The following is a 15466-nucleotide window of genomic DNA, read 5'->3' on the forward strand; positions in this document are numbered from 1 at the left end:
TCCTGTGCATCAAACCTTAGTTTGCATTTACAATTTCTTTCCTTTCTCTTTCTTCTGTCTTCTGGAGACAATCAGAACTAGTCTAATCTCACATGGCAGCCCTTTCAATTATTTGAAGGCAAGTGTTATGTCCTTTTAGATTGCCTGATAGTCTCTAAATTAAATATTCCCAGGTAGAGATGGATAATGTTAAAATGTCATTTCACCCACAAAAATTTCCTGTGTATAAAGTTGAACTATTCTAATGTGACAGAGACAGCACAGTGCGGTAGATAAAAAGCAGCCTTATAGTTGGGGATGCATGGATCTTTTCTCAGACACATATTATCTAGATTAAGTGTTTTTTTTTTTTTTTTTTTTTTTTTTCTTCCCTAGGCAACTCTCTTGGAATTTGTCATGATTTGCTAATCTGGGTCCCGGACAGAAACTTTCACTCCAAGAGTCCAACTTAGAATCTCATATTCAGATTTCAAAATGCAATAAAATAAAATAAAAGGCTTTACACCTATCAATATAATTTAAGAATGCAAAAATGTTGTTAATAGTTGTGTTTTACTAATTATGGTCATTAAGTAAATAAATATTTATTAAACACCTACAAGGGGCCAGACTAAAATTCTTGGGAATTTTACAAAAATAAACAAACAAATAAGTTAACAAACAAAAACACTCCCTTTAGAATTTCACAGTATAATAAGGGAAAGCAATACAGAAAAAGAATATGAAAAACTAGGGGTTGAGGAAGTAGATACAATAAATCTGATGGGATCCAATAGCTGGATGGTAAAAGATAAGATTTCCATAGGACCACTCTAGTAAGTAAAAGATTTGGGAGAAGTTCCCCAATTTCTACCCTACACCATCTCCCATTAGCAGCAGAGTCAGAGGTTACTAAGGAAAAGTGACTTTTAGAGTTGATGTGGTCTGACAGGGAGATGAGTTTCTAGAGAGAATGAAGAAGACCAAAGGAATGAGCAGATGGGAAATGATGCATAGATATGTTTTTTAATCATGTTATTAAACATTTGAAAGAGATGAAAAGGAAGAGCTTAGGCCACTTAGTGAAATAAAATTAAAATTAAATTAAAATTAAAATTAAATAAAATTAAAAGTTATTACAGACAAATGGCCCCCATGACTCATGAAGGAAACTTTTTATGTCAATAAATGACGTCTTTATTGTGAAGAGAAGCCCACGCTTTGATAGCATTATCAGCAATTTGCTGATATGCTGCTACAGAATAACTAATTTGTGCTGCGACATCTGCATAAGGACCTACACCTGTTAGTAGGTCATAGGTGATTGCAGCATGAACTCCACTTTGACTATTTTGTTGGGCTTGTATTCTACAGAGCTCACTATATTCAGAAAGCCACAAGTAGTTCTGTCCAGGTTCTAGGCATATTCTTGCTATAGATTTCCAGTCATTAGGGGTCAAGATTTCAAAAGACAAATTTTGTAATAGCATCTTAACATAAGCTGATGTAGCCCCATAAAGAGTGCAAGCTTTTTTCAGGTCTTTGAGGATTTCTATATCAAAAGGTGAGTATCTTCTACTTTCTTGACCTGAAGAATTAAACTGTTGAATTACAGGAAAAATGTGGTGTTGAAATTCTGATACATTTTTCCCTTCTTCTCTGGCCTTAATTAGTCCCTTTTGCAATCTACTCATAGGAGCAGCTGGATGCTGGGGGGGAGGTGCTGGATGCTGGGGGGGGGAGGTGCTGGATGCTGGGGGGGAGGTGCTGGATGCTGGGGGGGAGGTGCTGGTGCTGTCACTGATCATGTTTTGTTGTTTTTTTTTTTTTTTTTAATTTAAATTTTATTTTTATTTAATTTTTTTTAATTTTTATTTTGCCTACCCATTACAATATCTATTGAATTTATTAGGTTTGTCTGGGAAAAGAAATATGAGAATTTAAAGTAAATATGGGTAATGATTTATTTTTATCATAAAAAAGAATACAAACAAAAATGCTGTTGGCAAATAACTCACCTAGAAAGTTACATAAAAAGAAAATAATAGGGAATATATATCTTTAAATCCTGCTACACTTTATGGAATTGTCAGGAGTCCTTATTAATTCCCATTTTAGCAGTGTTCATCAGCAGGTTCCTTGAATCTAATATTCTGTTTTAATATCAGAGTTGTAGTGGCATAGACTGTAACAGAGCATACCATAATTGATAGGAAGAAGAATCACACAAATTAGAGAGATTTTTTAAAAAGTCCTATTAGATTATCTAGTCAAGTTTTTCACTATAGAACCATTCCCTGTAGTCTATTTTCCTCTGCTTTATCTAGCACAATTGAAATTACTCAAACTAATACAATTCCTGCTATTTCCCTAAGGAGATTACTCCATGATCTAATAGATCTCATTGTTAGGATATTTTACTTGAAAAATTTGCCTGGCTCAATTTCACTCTTTGGCTTCCAAGTACTTTTTGGGATGCTTTGAAATAATATTTTATTTCCTTAATGATATATTTAGATGAATAGCACTTCTATCACTTTTAAACAAATGAATCTTATTATGTTCTTTTCTTTATTATTAGTTCCATGCTTCCTCATCCACATTTTCTTTCTTTCTTTTCTCCTCATGTTTCTACTTTTTCTATTTTCTTTTTTATCTTTTATTCTGCTTTATCTCTTAACTTTTGTAAATAGTGATAACTCAAAGTCTAATATTCTATTATTTTTTAAATAGTAAGCAATTATTTTGTAAAATATTAGACACATACACAAAATAGGATAAATGCTCAAATGTGCTGCTTTTGCTTTCGCTCTTTGATAATCTTCTCCTAACTTTTCTTGATGTCACACTCATTTTGGTGTTCTCCACTCAGATTTTCATATATATGTGTGTGTGTGTATATATATATATATGTATGAATGTATATAAATTCAATAAGGAAGACTGGTGGTTTCTCAATTACAAGTATTTAGAGCCAAGATATAATAAGAAGGAGACCTCTTAAAAGCAAACAGACAAAAAATACAAGATATTAAATAAAATTATATTGACATCCTAAATTCTCCAGATTTTCATGTATGGGTTAAATTTTTTTAACCCATGTGACTCTATGTCTCAGATTAATTCTGCCCATAAAACTTGATTTTGAAGGATTGGTAAAAAGAAAGGATTAAGTTTCAAGTCTACATAGGTGTGCCTTGCTATAAATTGGTTATGATAGCCCTTTTTTCACTGTTTCCCTGGTGAATAACAAGACAATTGCAACAAGGCAGTGTTATATACAACTGAAGGCACAGTCAAGTGAGGATAAGAGGTTATCTGCAATAGAACTGTGAGTAGAAAACCAGCAGCATAAAGATATGGGGGATTTTTTCTCTCTCCCCCAACAATTTACAATATCCTTCCTGGATTTTGAGAGTTGATTTACATTTGGAAACTGTATTTTACTGCACAAGTCCTCTTAGCTCACTTCTAGGCTTAACAATGATGAAAGATTCTAGATATGGCTAACAATTGAACTTTGCCTTAAAACAAACAAACAAACAAACAAAAAAACCTGGTGTTACATTTCACTGAAAATAACATTCTACAACTCTTCTTACCTCCTTATTCCTCAAACTCCTTCTGCCATGTTATCCTCCTTCACTGTTATCACATAGATAGAATTATTCCTTAGTCTTGCCAAAGAAAATCCCTCCATATGCACAAAAACAGGTTTCCTTGACTAACCCCACCTCCCATTTTTAGGAAGTCTTTCTTAGTTTTATTAATTGTAGTGTCTTTACTCTTTTAAGTATTTCCTAATTGTCTTATACTTAATTTGCTACTTCCTTTTCCCTAGGAATTCCTTCAAATCAGGAACTGTCTTTTGCTTTTTTGTATTTCTATTGCTTAATCCAGTCCTTAGTACATAGTAGTTACTTAATAAATATTTATTTAATGCCTGATTTTCATTAATTCCATTTCATGCTGTCTTTTACAGCAGATTGTTTCCCTCTATTATCCCTAATCTCTCATTAATCTTCAATCTGTCTAGTGACTATTTCCCTAATTTATATAAATATATTCATGTCTCTTTCATTAAAAACAAATCAAAACAAAATCTAAAGTCATCTAGACATCCCCAGTTATTTTCTCATATTCCTCCTCCTTTTTGTGGCTAAACTTCTTGAAAGGATTTCAACAATTGTTGTTTCGACTTTTTTTTCTTCTCCTTTTCTTCTCAACTTTGGAAGTCTGACTTCCAAATACATTCATAAGCTGAAGTTACTCTCTCCAAAGTTATCAAGAATCTCTGAATCAATTATCAAATTTTTTTCTTAAATTCCCATAATCCTTGTCCTCTCACTTGGCTTGCAGGACTTTCTACCCTGGTCTACTTGCACTGCTCTTGTGCTGGGTCATGTTCCCCCATATTTGATTGAGATAGACTTTTCTGAAGTTCTTCCAAAATATCTTCTGCTGGAAATTTGTTATACTCCAAATATTTATGGATTCTCTCACTCCCAAAACCAGAAGCTTGATCTGCTGTTGACAAAGACTTGTCCACCATTTTAGCTCTACCCCTGCCATTTAAACACCTTAAACTAGGAATTTTTTAAAACTTAATTCATTATTTTATTTTCCCCAAACTTTCTCCTTTTCCTAAATTTGTTATTACCATCAAAAGGATCACTCCTCTCCTAGTTATCCAGACATACAATTTACATATCTTCCTTATTATCTATCACCTCTTATATCAAATAGCATTTTTATAGCTAAATGTCACAATACAAAGAATGACAGATCTAGAGTCAGAAAGATGCAGTGAGTTCATATTTGGTTCTAGACACTTAAAAATCTTATAACCTTAGGCAAATCATCATAGTCATCACATTTTCCCACTGACATTGCTATCCTGCTAGTGCAAGTGTTTGTCAGTGGACTATGGAAATAGTCTGCTAGTTGATATCCCTGACTCAAGTGCTTCCCCACTCCAATCCACTCTTTATTTAGCTTTCAACCTTATCTACATAAAGCCTGAACAGGTCATTCCCCTTCCCTCATTCAGTCATTTAATTGGCTCCATTGCCTCCCTATCAGCTCTAGCATAAAATATAAATCATTCTATTTGAATTTTACAGCTCTTTATAACTTGGACAAGTGCTATCTTTACATTTTTATACCTTACATTTCCTCATCTTATACACCCAGTGGGATCTTTGTATCAGATCTAGTAAGATAGACTTTGTTGGTGATTCTCATAAAACACATTCCAACACATTCCATTTTCTTTGGTCTATTTTCTTCTTGTTTTTCTTAAAATAGTGTTTTACTTTTTTTCTAATTACATGGAAATACAATTTTCAACATTTATTTTAATAAAATTTTGAGTTCCATTTTTTCTTCTTCCCTTCTTTCAAGACTACAAGCAATCTGATATACGTTATATTTAAACACACTCAATTTTTGGCTCCAAATATTTCATCTGGCTCTCTTCTATGCACTGAATGATCTCCTTCTTCATCTATGCTTCTTAGCTTTCTCTTCCAGCTTCAAGATTTACCTAAAGTCTCACCTTTTATAATAAGCTTTTCTAATTCCTTCTTAAGACCTTAAACATTTATTTCCTCAGATTATTTCTTCCTTTCTTTGAAGATATTTCTTTTGTACATATTTATTTACATGCATTTGTTTTCTCCTTATTTTACTGTGATATCCTTGGGAGAAAGAAGGACCTGTTTTTTGTTGCAGTAGGAGCCGTTGTTTTGTTTTATTGTATCTTCACAAAGCATAATTTCTATAATGTATTAAATGCTTAAGAATTACTTGCTGACTTTACTTGATTTCACATCAAAGAATACCACTATATTGATAAAGGTTTGATAAAGGAAAGCATAAAGGATATGCCAGCACGTAGTACAGTGGGAGCATGTAAAAACAGTTTTACTTTTATTATCTATTTTTTCTATACTTAGTAAAAAACACTAGACAGAGAATATCTGTTTAAACTGATATACTCCATTTGGGATGAGCAATTCTAATATTTCTTGAAATATAGGACCTAAAGTAGAAAGTTAAATTTTAAATGATATGGGAATTCAAAGTTATTCTGTGTGGATAATTCTACATTAACTATGCCCCTACTTAAGACCACAGCTAAAGTTTGGCTAGTCTAAAAGATGTATATAACTGTATCTATGAAATCAAAACAGAGAACTTGGTATCTTATTAGACCATTCTTAGATATTATTTGAAGAATATAATAAGTATACTAGATATGGGACTTCATGTACTTGGGTCTTGTTAAAATAAAGATATAACAGAATAAAGTGAGTGAACATACTCAGTGATTAAACAAGCGATAGATTTAGTTTATAGGCTTAGCCTTTCAAATTAATTTGAAATGTGTGCTTAGTTTCTGACTCAGTGAGGTATAGACAATCACCCATGATAGCTATATCTGATTTCAGCTCTGTGAAAGAAATAAATGGGGATCAAGAATTCTTTTTGTTTAGAAGGGCAGTGATATTGTAAAGTGTCTAATAAATTATTTTTCATTCATTTATCAAGGAATCAAATATTTCATGAATTTAATTTAATTTAATATAGATAAAACACCTTGTTTAAATAAATTAAAACAATTTTTAAAGCTTTTTTTATTTTCAAAGCATACCAATTTTTCAACATTGACCTTTGCATAGCCTTATGTTTCAGATTTTCCCCTCCCTTCCTCCACTCCCTCCCATATATGGCAAGGAATCCAATATATGTTATCCATGTTAAAACATATGGTAAATCCAATGTGTAAACATATTTATGCAATTCTCTTGCTGCACAAGAAAAATCAGATCAGAAAAGAAAATGATTAAAAAAAAACAAAATGTAAGCGAGCAACAAAAAAATAGTGAGAATATTATGTTGTGACCCATATTCACTTCCCACAGTCCTCTCTCTGGATGTAGATGGCTCTCTTCTGTAATGTTCTCTTTGGGGTTTTCTTCCATCTCTGGAGCAGCCTTTGTTTCAGTCTGAGTAATCACCACAAGAGTAGCCATGGGTTAATGTCCAAATTCTTTATTATCTCTTTAAAAATCTTATCTCCTTTATTGGAGGCCGGTTAGCTTTCTTAGAGACCTATCTCTCTCCTTGGTTCTGAGAGCTTAAGCTCCTGCCACTAGTCTTTTGTCTTCTCTGCCTCTGCCTCTGAGGGCTTTCTGAGTCCCAGCTTATATATTCTACACTGAGTATACCAATCATTATATCACTAGGAAACCATTATTTGTTGTACGATTAAATCAATCATACTGAACCATGCTAAACTAGATAACCATTGTCTCCTCAATACCACTTAGTACTTTGTAAACATCCTTGTTTCAAGTTCAGAGCTCATAACATTCTTCATCACAATGTCATTAGAAATGGCATCAATCATCTCATTGTTGGAAAAGTCGCGGTTATCAGAACTGATAGTCATATAATATTGATGTTGTATACAGCTTTATCTCATATGTTTCTTGTTGAATAGTGAAGTATATTACTTGTGATCTTGGGCCTAGTCTTCTTATACTCTCCTTAAAGTTAATTAAGTCTTTACAGCTTACTGAGACATTTTTTCTACTTAAATATCCTGCCAGTATAGAATGTCCTTGATCTATATTCTTTCTTGCTTCATTCACTATTTATTTATTATTAATATTAAGCTTTGTGTAAAGCATTATAAAAGAGATTCAAACATAATCCAGAACAAATGCCTAAGCATACTGCTTCTGCTTTCAGGTTTCCATGATCTATTTATAATGTTGCTTGTCTTGTCTGCTCTATAGTGTAGAATCTTTATTTTAGAATTATAAGGGAACTGAGAATTTTCTCTATTTACACATAAAAATCCAATAGCCAAACAGTTAAAATGACATACCAGTATCACAATGACCTAGTACTACATTTTCTGATCCTGAATTCAATGTTCTCACTGAACAATGCTACTTTTTGCTTCATGGTAGTACTTAATCTAAAATCTCCAAGTTTCATTCCCTCAGCATCCCAAAGTCTTCCAAAGAGAATAAAAAACAGAATCATATTTCTGCTTCTCACATTACTAAATAAATATTTTAGGATACCTCAACATGTATAAACCCAAATTCAGTTTGATTTATCCAGACATAAACAAATGTAGTAATTCTCAATTCACATATATGTATATATGGAGGAGAAGAAGCTATTTCTAGTACAGATATTCTTTAAGTACCTTCAAAAGAACATAAAACATGATATCTTTTCTCCAAGCAATCAAATTCCTATTTCTTCAGTGGATAGCAGATCATTCCTGACTAATTCTTGACTTTATACTCATTAAAAACTGAGAGCACATGAACAAATTACTTGAGATAATGTTCTCTGCCAAATCTGATAGTATTCACATTCAAATCATCTATCTTTATGTATATTTACAATAAAATTACTAATAAAAGCCATGCTTGTTTCTTGTAGGATTTTTTCAGTAGGTGTTGTGATCTAGTTCCGATGGATTTGAATCTGTTCCTGTTCGGGCGCCAAAATGTTGTGATCTTTTTCTTCTTAAAAACGCAGCCAGGTGATGAAAGTTCAGATCTTTTATTATCCCAATATAGCCCGGTTAGCTTAGAGGCCTATCTCTCTGCTTGGTTCCAAGAGCTCTCTCCGAATGTCACCAAATCCAAAGGTCTGGTCCTTCAGCCTCTGCCTCAGTTTTCTTCAGCCTCCAGCCAGCTCCAACTCTTCATGTCATTCCGGTGAAATCTCGACTTGTAGCATCTTCACTCTCCAGAACTCTCCGACTGGCCCATTGGCCTATTTATGCTCCTTCCAGAGAGAGGGATTATGGGTAGTTCTACTTAGTACCTTGTTTCAGGTTCTGCCCAAAACATCTTCTTGTAAGATTAGATCAACTCTAATTAGTTAGCAGTTAGTAAGGATTCCAACATCTCCCCCTTTCTTTTGTTTTAAAACATAGGGGGTTTCTGAGGGGGTACACATAAATCCATCAATATGGGCCAGAACTTTGTAACAGATATACATGGTATACATAAATCCATCAATATGGGAGGCATTATACATAATTTACAAAAGCACACAGCAATATAACACAGGCTAGTGGTAATGTAACAAATAACATGAATCAACATGAAAATTTAACTACTGCAAAAGTCTCATCAACAATCTTTCATCTCAAGAAATCCAATGATTCTTGCAATTGCTTAAAATACATAAGCACATAGTAATATAACACAGGCTAGTAGTAATGTAACAACATAAATCAACCTGAAAATTTACAAATGTCCATAAGTCCTAGAAATAGTCCATAAGGAATCCATTGTTCATTAGTTCATGCGCCAGGAATCTAATAATTCCTGTAAGCTCTGAAGTACTGCAAAAAGTCTCATCAACAATTTTTCATCTCAGGGAATCCAGTGATTCTTGCTGATTTTTCAGGAACTGAAAGCTGAAGATTTTAAAGTTCTTTTGACAGTCTCATTGTTAGCCATCTGATTCCTTTTCCACCTGTGGAAATATAAGCAGATCCTCTTCCCCAAGCAATTAACCTAATTCCCTTCTATTTACCAAATTTGGGATTTCTTCTCATCATCTGGTAATTACATTGGAATTGTTTGCATTGGATATTGTCTTGTTGTCTTAAAAGGCCTGTATTCTCCCCAACTGTAATCCTGATTGCTTTTCTGTTGGTTGATGACATCAGAGTTCTGAATTTCTAAAGTCTCTCTGGGTGTAACCTCAGCTGCTATCATGCCCCACCTGTCCTTTGATTGATACTTTGGAGCTGGGCCTTGCCTCTCATTCTTCTGGGTCAATATACATTTAGAGGCCCAATGAAAGCCTCGGTTACATTTTGGACATGGGGTTTTGGGTTTTCTCTCACCCTGTCTTCTCACTCTATCTCCATATCTACAATGAGCTCTCAAATGTCCAATTTTTCTGCAGTGAAAACATCGACGAGTTTCTCTAGAATTCCTCTGCCAAGAAGGACCTTGTCTTTCCCATGTTCATCATAGTCTGGGCATAATAAGCATTTGTGCCCACTGTGGCACAGCGTCTAATGATTTCTTTTAAAGGAGCATTTTTGTCTAGCCCCCATATAATTCTCTTGCAAATCTCATTGGCATTTTCCTTAGCCAAATGTCTAGTCATTATTTCTGTTGCTGCATTGTCTCCAATGGTTCTTATTACAGCTGTTTGTAAACGTCCCACAAAATCTGCAAAAGGTTCATTGGGACCTTGCTCTATTTTTGTGAAAACATTATTTCCATCTTTCTGTCCAGGGAGAGAATTCCAAGCTTTTATTGCAGCCGCGCCAAAATGTTGTGATCTAGTTCCGATGGATTTGAATCTGTTCCTGTTCGGGCGCCAAAATGTTGTGATCTTTTTCTTCTTAAAAACGCAGCCAGGTGATGAAAGTTCAGATCTTTTATTATCCCAATATAGCCCGGTTAGCTTAGAGGCCTATCTCTCTGCTTGGTTCCAAGAGCTCTCTCCGAATGTCACCAAATCCAAAGGTCTGGTCCTTCAGCCTCTGCCTCAGTTTTCTTCAGCCTCCAGCCAGCTCCAACTCTTCATGTCATTCCGGTGAAATCTCGACTTGTAGCATCTTCACTCTCCAGAACTCTCCGACTGGCCCATTGGCCTATTTATGCTCCTTCCAGAGAGAGGGATTATGGGTAGTTCTACTTAGTACCTTGTTTCAGGTTCTGCCCAAAACATCTTCTTGTAAGATTAGATCAACTCTAATTAGTTAGCAGTTAGTAAGGATTCCAACAAGTAGGGACAGCTAAGTGCACAATTACTGAAGGTTTTTTTGTTTGTTTGCTTCGTTTTCCAAGTAGGATGTTTAAAGGATAACAAGAGTGATATTTCAAGAAAAGTTTTTCTATTCCTAGCCCTATCCCAAGGCATATCCATTTCCCCTTAAATAGTTTAGACACCTCATGCTGTTCAAAAGTCTAGTTCTTCCTCCTCAAAACTATATGCTAAATCAATTTATCCCATTTTCATTTCCCCGGGACAAAAATATTGCTACTGAGAGAATTGCTACTCAGAATTCATATTAAGTTAAGTGGGACTTCCTTTTTTAAGATATTAAGCAAATTTCATTTTTTCCCTTTATTGTTTTATTTTTTCCAGTTATACATGTGCATTAACTTTTTTTTTTAACACAAATTTCTTTATGAATCATTTTAAGAAAGGAAAATCAGAACAATATCTGCCACTCCAGAACTAATACAGAAGGTGGATTTGGTAATCAGTGTGAGGATTGTGGGAGAAGGTCAGAAAGAAATGTGTCTCCTCTCTGCCATCTTGGTTCTGCCCATCAGAATTTAAGCTTCTTAAAGGAAAGTATGCTTTTTCTTATCTCTTTATATTCACACTGATTAGTACAGTTAAGGGAACATAATAGGCACTCAATAAATGCATACTCTTGTCTTCCTGTTCTGTTTCAAGTTGAACATCCCTTTCACTATGATTTCTAGAATGCAGAAATACTCATAGAAATATATATATAAAATATTCATATATTCATATATATAATAAATATATACATATATTTGTATATAGAATATATATGGTGTATGTGTGTGTGTGTGTATATATATATATATATATATATATATATATACATACACACATCTTCTATAGGATCAGCTGTCTTTTTCTGTATGATTAAATCCACTTTAAAGTTCTAATAGGGCACAATATCTGAACAGTTCAAACACAACCAGTTCTCATCATGCCTCTCTGATTAGTGATTTCTGCCTTTTTCCCTTGATCTGTACAGCCATAAAGCATCTCTTGAAATGTATAAGACTAACATTAACTTTTTTTGGTCAAGAATTGCCATTTTCATTGTAATGATCTAGAAAAAATAACAACAAAATTCATATGGAACAATAAAAAGTCGAGAATCTCAAGGGAATTAATGAAAAAAAAATTCAAATGAAGATGGTCTAACTGTACCTGATCTAAAATTATATTATAAAGCAGCAGTCACCAAAACCATTTGGTATTGGCTAAGAAATAGATTAGTTGATCAGTGGAAAAAGTTAGGTTCACAAGACAGAATAGTCAACTATAGCAATCTAGTGTTTGACAAACCCAAAGATCCTAACTTTTGGGATAAGAATTCATTATTTGATAAAAACTGCTGGGATAACTGAAAATTAATATGGCAGAAATTAGGCATGGACCCACACTTAACACCATATACCAAGATAAGATCAAAATGAGTCCATGATCTAGGCATAAAGAACGAGATTATAAATAAATTAGAGGAACATAGGATAGTTTTTCTCTCAGACTTGTGGAAGAGAAAGAGATTTGTGACTAAAGATGAACTAGAGACCATTATTGATCACAAAATAGAAAATTTTGATTATATCAAATTAAAAAGCCTTTGTACAAACAAAACTAATGCAAACAAGAATAGAAGGGAAGCAACAAACTGGGAAAACATCTTCACAGTTAAAAGTTCTGATAAAGGCCTCATTTCCAAAATATATAGAGAATTGACTCAAATTTATATGAAATCAAGCCATTCTCCAATTGATAAATAGTCAAAGGATATGAACAGACAATTTTCAGATGATGAAATTGAAACTATTACCACTCACATGAAAGAGTGTTCCAAATCACTATTTTTTTTTAAATTTTTTATTTAATAATTACATTATATTGACACTCGTTTCTGTTCCGATTTTTTTCCCCCTCCCTCCCTCCACCCCCTCCCCTAGATGGCAAGCAGTCCTTTATATGTTGGATATGTTGCAGTATATCCTAGATACAATATATGTTTGCAGAACCCAACAGTTCTCTTGTTGCGTAGGGAGAATTGGATTCAGAAGGTATAAATAATCCGGGAAGAAAAACAAAAATGCAGATAGTTTACATTCATTTCCCAGTGTTCTTTCTTTGGGTGTAGCTGCTTTTGTCCGTCATTTATCAATTGAAACTCAGGTCTCTTTGTCAAAGAAATCCACTTCCATCAAAATATGTCCTCATACAATATCGTTGCCGAAGTGTATAATGATCTCCTGGTTCTGCTCATTTCACTTAGCATCAGTTCATGTAAGTCTCGCCAGTCCTCTCTGTATTCATCCTGTTGGTCATTTCTTACAGAACAATAATATTCCATAACATTCATATACCACAATTTACCCAGCCATTCTCCAATTGATGGGCATCCATTCATTTTCCAGTTTCTAGCCACTACAAACAGGGCTGCTACAAACATTTTGGCACATACAGGTCCCTTTCCATTCTTTAGTATTTCTTTGAGATATAAGCCCAATAGAAACACTGCTGGATCAAAGGGTATGCACAATTTGATAATTTTTTGGGCATAATTCCAGATTGCTCTCCAGAATGGTTGGATTCGTTCACAACTCTACCAACAATGCATTAGTGTCCCAGTTTTCCTGCATCCCCTCCAACATTCATCATTATTTTTTCCTGTCATCTTAGCCAATCTGACAGGTGTGTAGTGGTATCTCAGAGTTGTCTTAATTTGCATTTCTCTGATCAATAATGATTTGGAACACTCTTTCATATGAGTGGTAATAGTTTCAATCTCATCCTCTGAAAATTGTCTGTTCATATCCTTTGACCATTTATCAATTGGAGAATGGCTTGATTTCTTATAAATTTGAGTCAGTTCTCTATATATTTTGGAAATGAGGCCTTTATCAGAACCTTTAACTGTGAAAATGTTTTCCCAGTTTGTTGCTTCCCTTCTAATCTTGTTTGCATTAGTTTTATTTGTACAAAAGCTTTTTAATTTGATGTAATCGAAATTTTCTATTCTGTGATCAGTAATGGTCTCTAGTTCAACTTTGGTCACAAATTTCTTTCTCCTCCACAAGTCTGAGAGATAAACTATTCTATGTTCCTCTAATTTATTTATAGTCTCGTTCTTTATGCCTAGGTCATAGACCCATTTTGATCTTATCTTGGTATATGGTGTTAAGTGTGGGTCCATGCCTAATTTCTGCCATACTAATTTCCAATTATCCCAGCAGTTTTTATCAAATAATGAATTCTTTTCCCAGAAGTTAGGGGCTTTGGGTTTGTCAAACACTAGATTGCTATAATTGACTATTCTGTCTTGTGAGCCTAGCCTTTTCCACTGATCCACTAATCTATTTCTTAGCCAATACCATATGGTTTTGGTGACTGCTGCTTTATAATATAATTTTAGATCAGGTACAGCTAGGCCACCTTCATTTGATTTTTTTTTCATTAATTCCCTTGAGATTCTCGACTATTTATTGTTCCATATGAATTTTGTTGTTATTTTTTCTAGATCAATAAAATAATTTCTTGGAAGTCTGATTGGTATAGCACTAAATAAATAGATTAGTTTAGGGAGTATTGTCATCTTTATTATGTTCGCTCGGCCGATCCAAGAGCACTTAATATTTTTCTAATTATTTAAGTCTGACTTTATTTGTGTGGAGACTTTTTTATAATTTTGCTCATATAATTCCTGACTTTCCTTTGGCAGATAGATTCCCAAATATTTTATGGTATCAACAGTTATTCTGAATGGAATTTCTCTTTGTATCTCTTGCTGTTGGGTTTTGTTGGTGATGTATAAAAATGCTGAGGATTTATGGGGATTTATTTTGTAGCCAGCTACTTTGCTAAAATTATGAATTATTTCCAATAGCTTTTTGGTAGAATCTCTGGGGTTCTCTAGGTATACCATCATATCATCTGCAAAGAGTGATAGTTTGGTTTCCTCATTGCCTACTCTAATTCCTTTTATATCTTTCTTGACTCTTATTGCCGAGGCTAGTGTTTCTAATACGATATTAAATAATAATGGTGATAGTGGGCAACCTTGCTTCACTCCAGATCTTACTTGTTGGAATCCTTACTAACTGCTAAGTAGTTAGAGTTGATCTAATCTTACAAAAAGATGTTTTGGGCAGAACCTGAAACAAGGTACTAAGTAGAACTACCCATAATCCCTCTCTCTGGAAGGAGCATAAATAGGCCAATGGGCCAGTCGGAGAGTTCTAGAGAGGAAGACGCTACAAGTCGAGATTTCACTGGAATGACATGAAGACTGGAGCTGGCTGGAGGCTGAAGAAAGCAGAGGCAGAGGCTGAAGGACCAGACCTTTGGATTTAAAGACATTTGGAGAGAGCTCTTGGAACCAAGCAGAGAGATAGGCCTCTAAGCTAACCGGGCTATATTGGGATAATAAAAGATCTGAACTTTCATCACCTGGCTGCGTTTTTAAGAAGAAAAAGATCACAACATTTTGGCGCCCGAACAGGGACCGATTCAGATCCATCTGAACTAGATCACAACATTTTGGCGCCCAACGTGGGGCAAACATACCCCTCAGTGTATTTCAGTGGAAAAGCTCCGATCCTGATTCAAGTGGAAAAGCTCCGATCCTGATTCAAGTGGAAAAGCCTCTGATCCTGATCCAGTGGAAAAAACTTCAACCCAG

This window comes from Antechinus flavipes, chromosome 1, assembly GCF_016432865.1.
Source record: "Antechinus flavipes isolate AdamAnt ecotype Samford, QLD, Australia chromosome 1, AdamAnt_v2, whole genome shotgun sequence".
Lineage (NCBI taxonomy): Eukaryota > Metazoa > Chordata > Mammalia > Dasyuromorphia > Dasyuridae > Antechinus > Antechinus flavipes.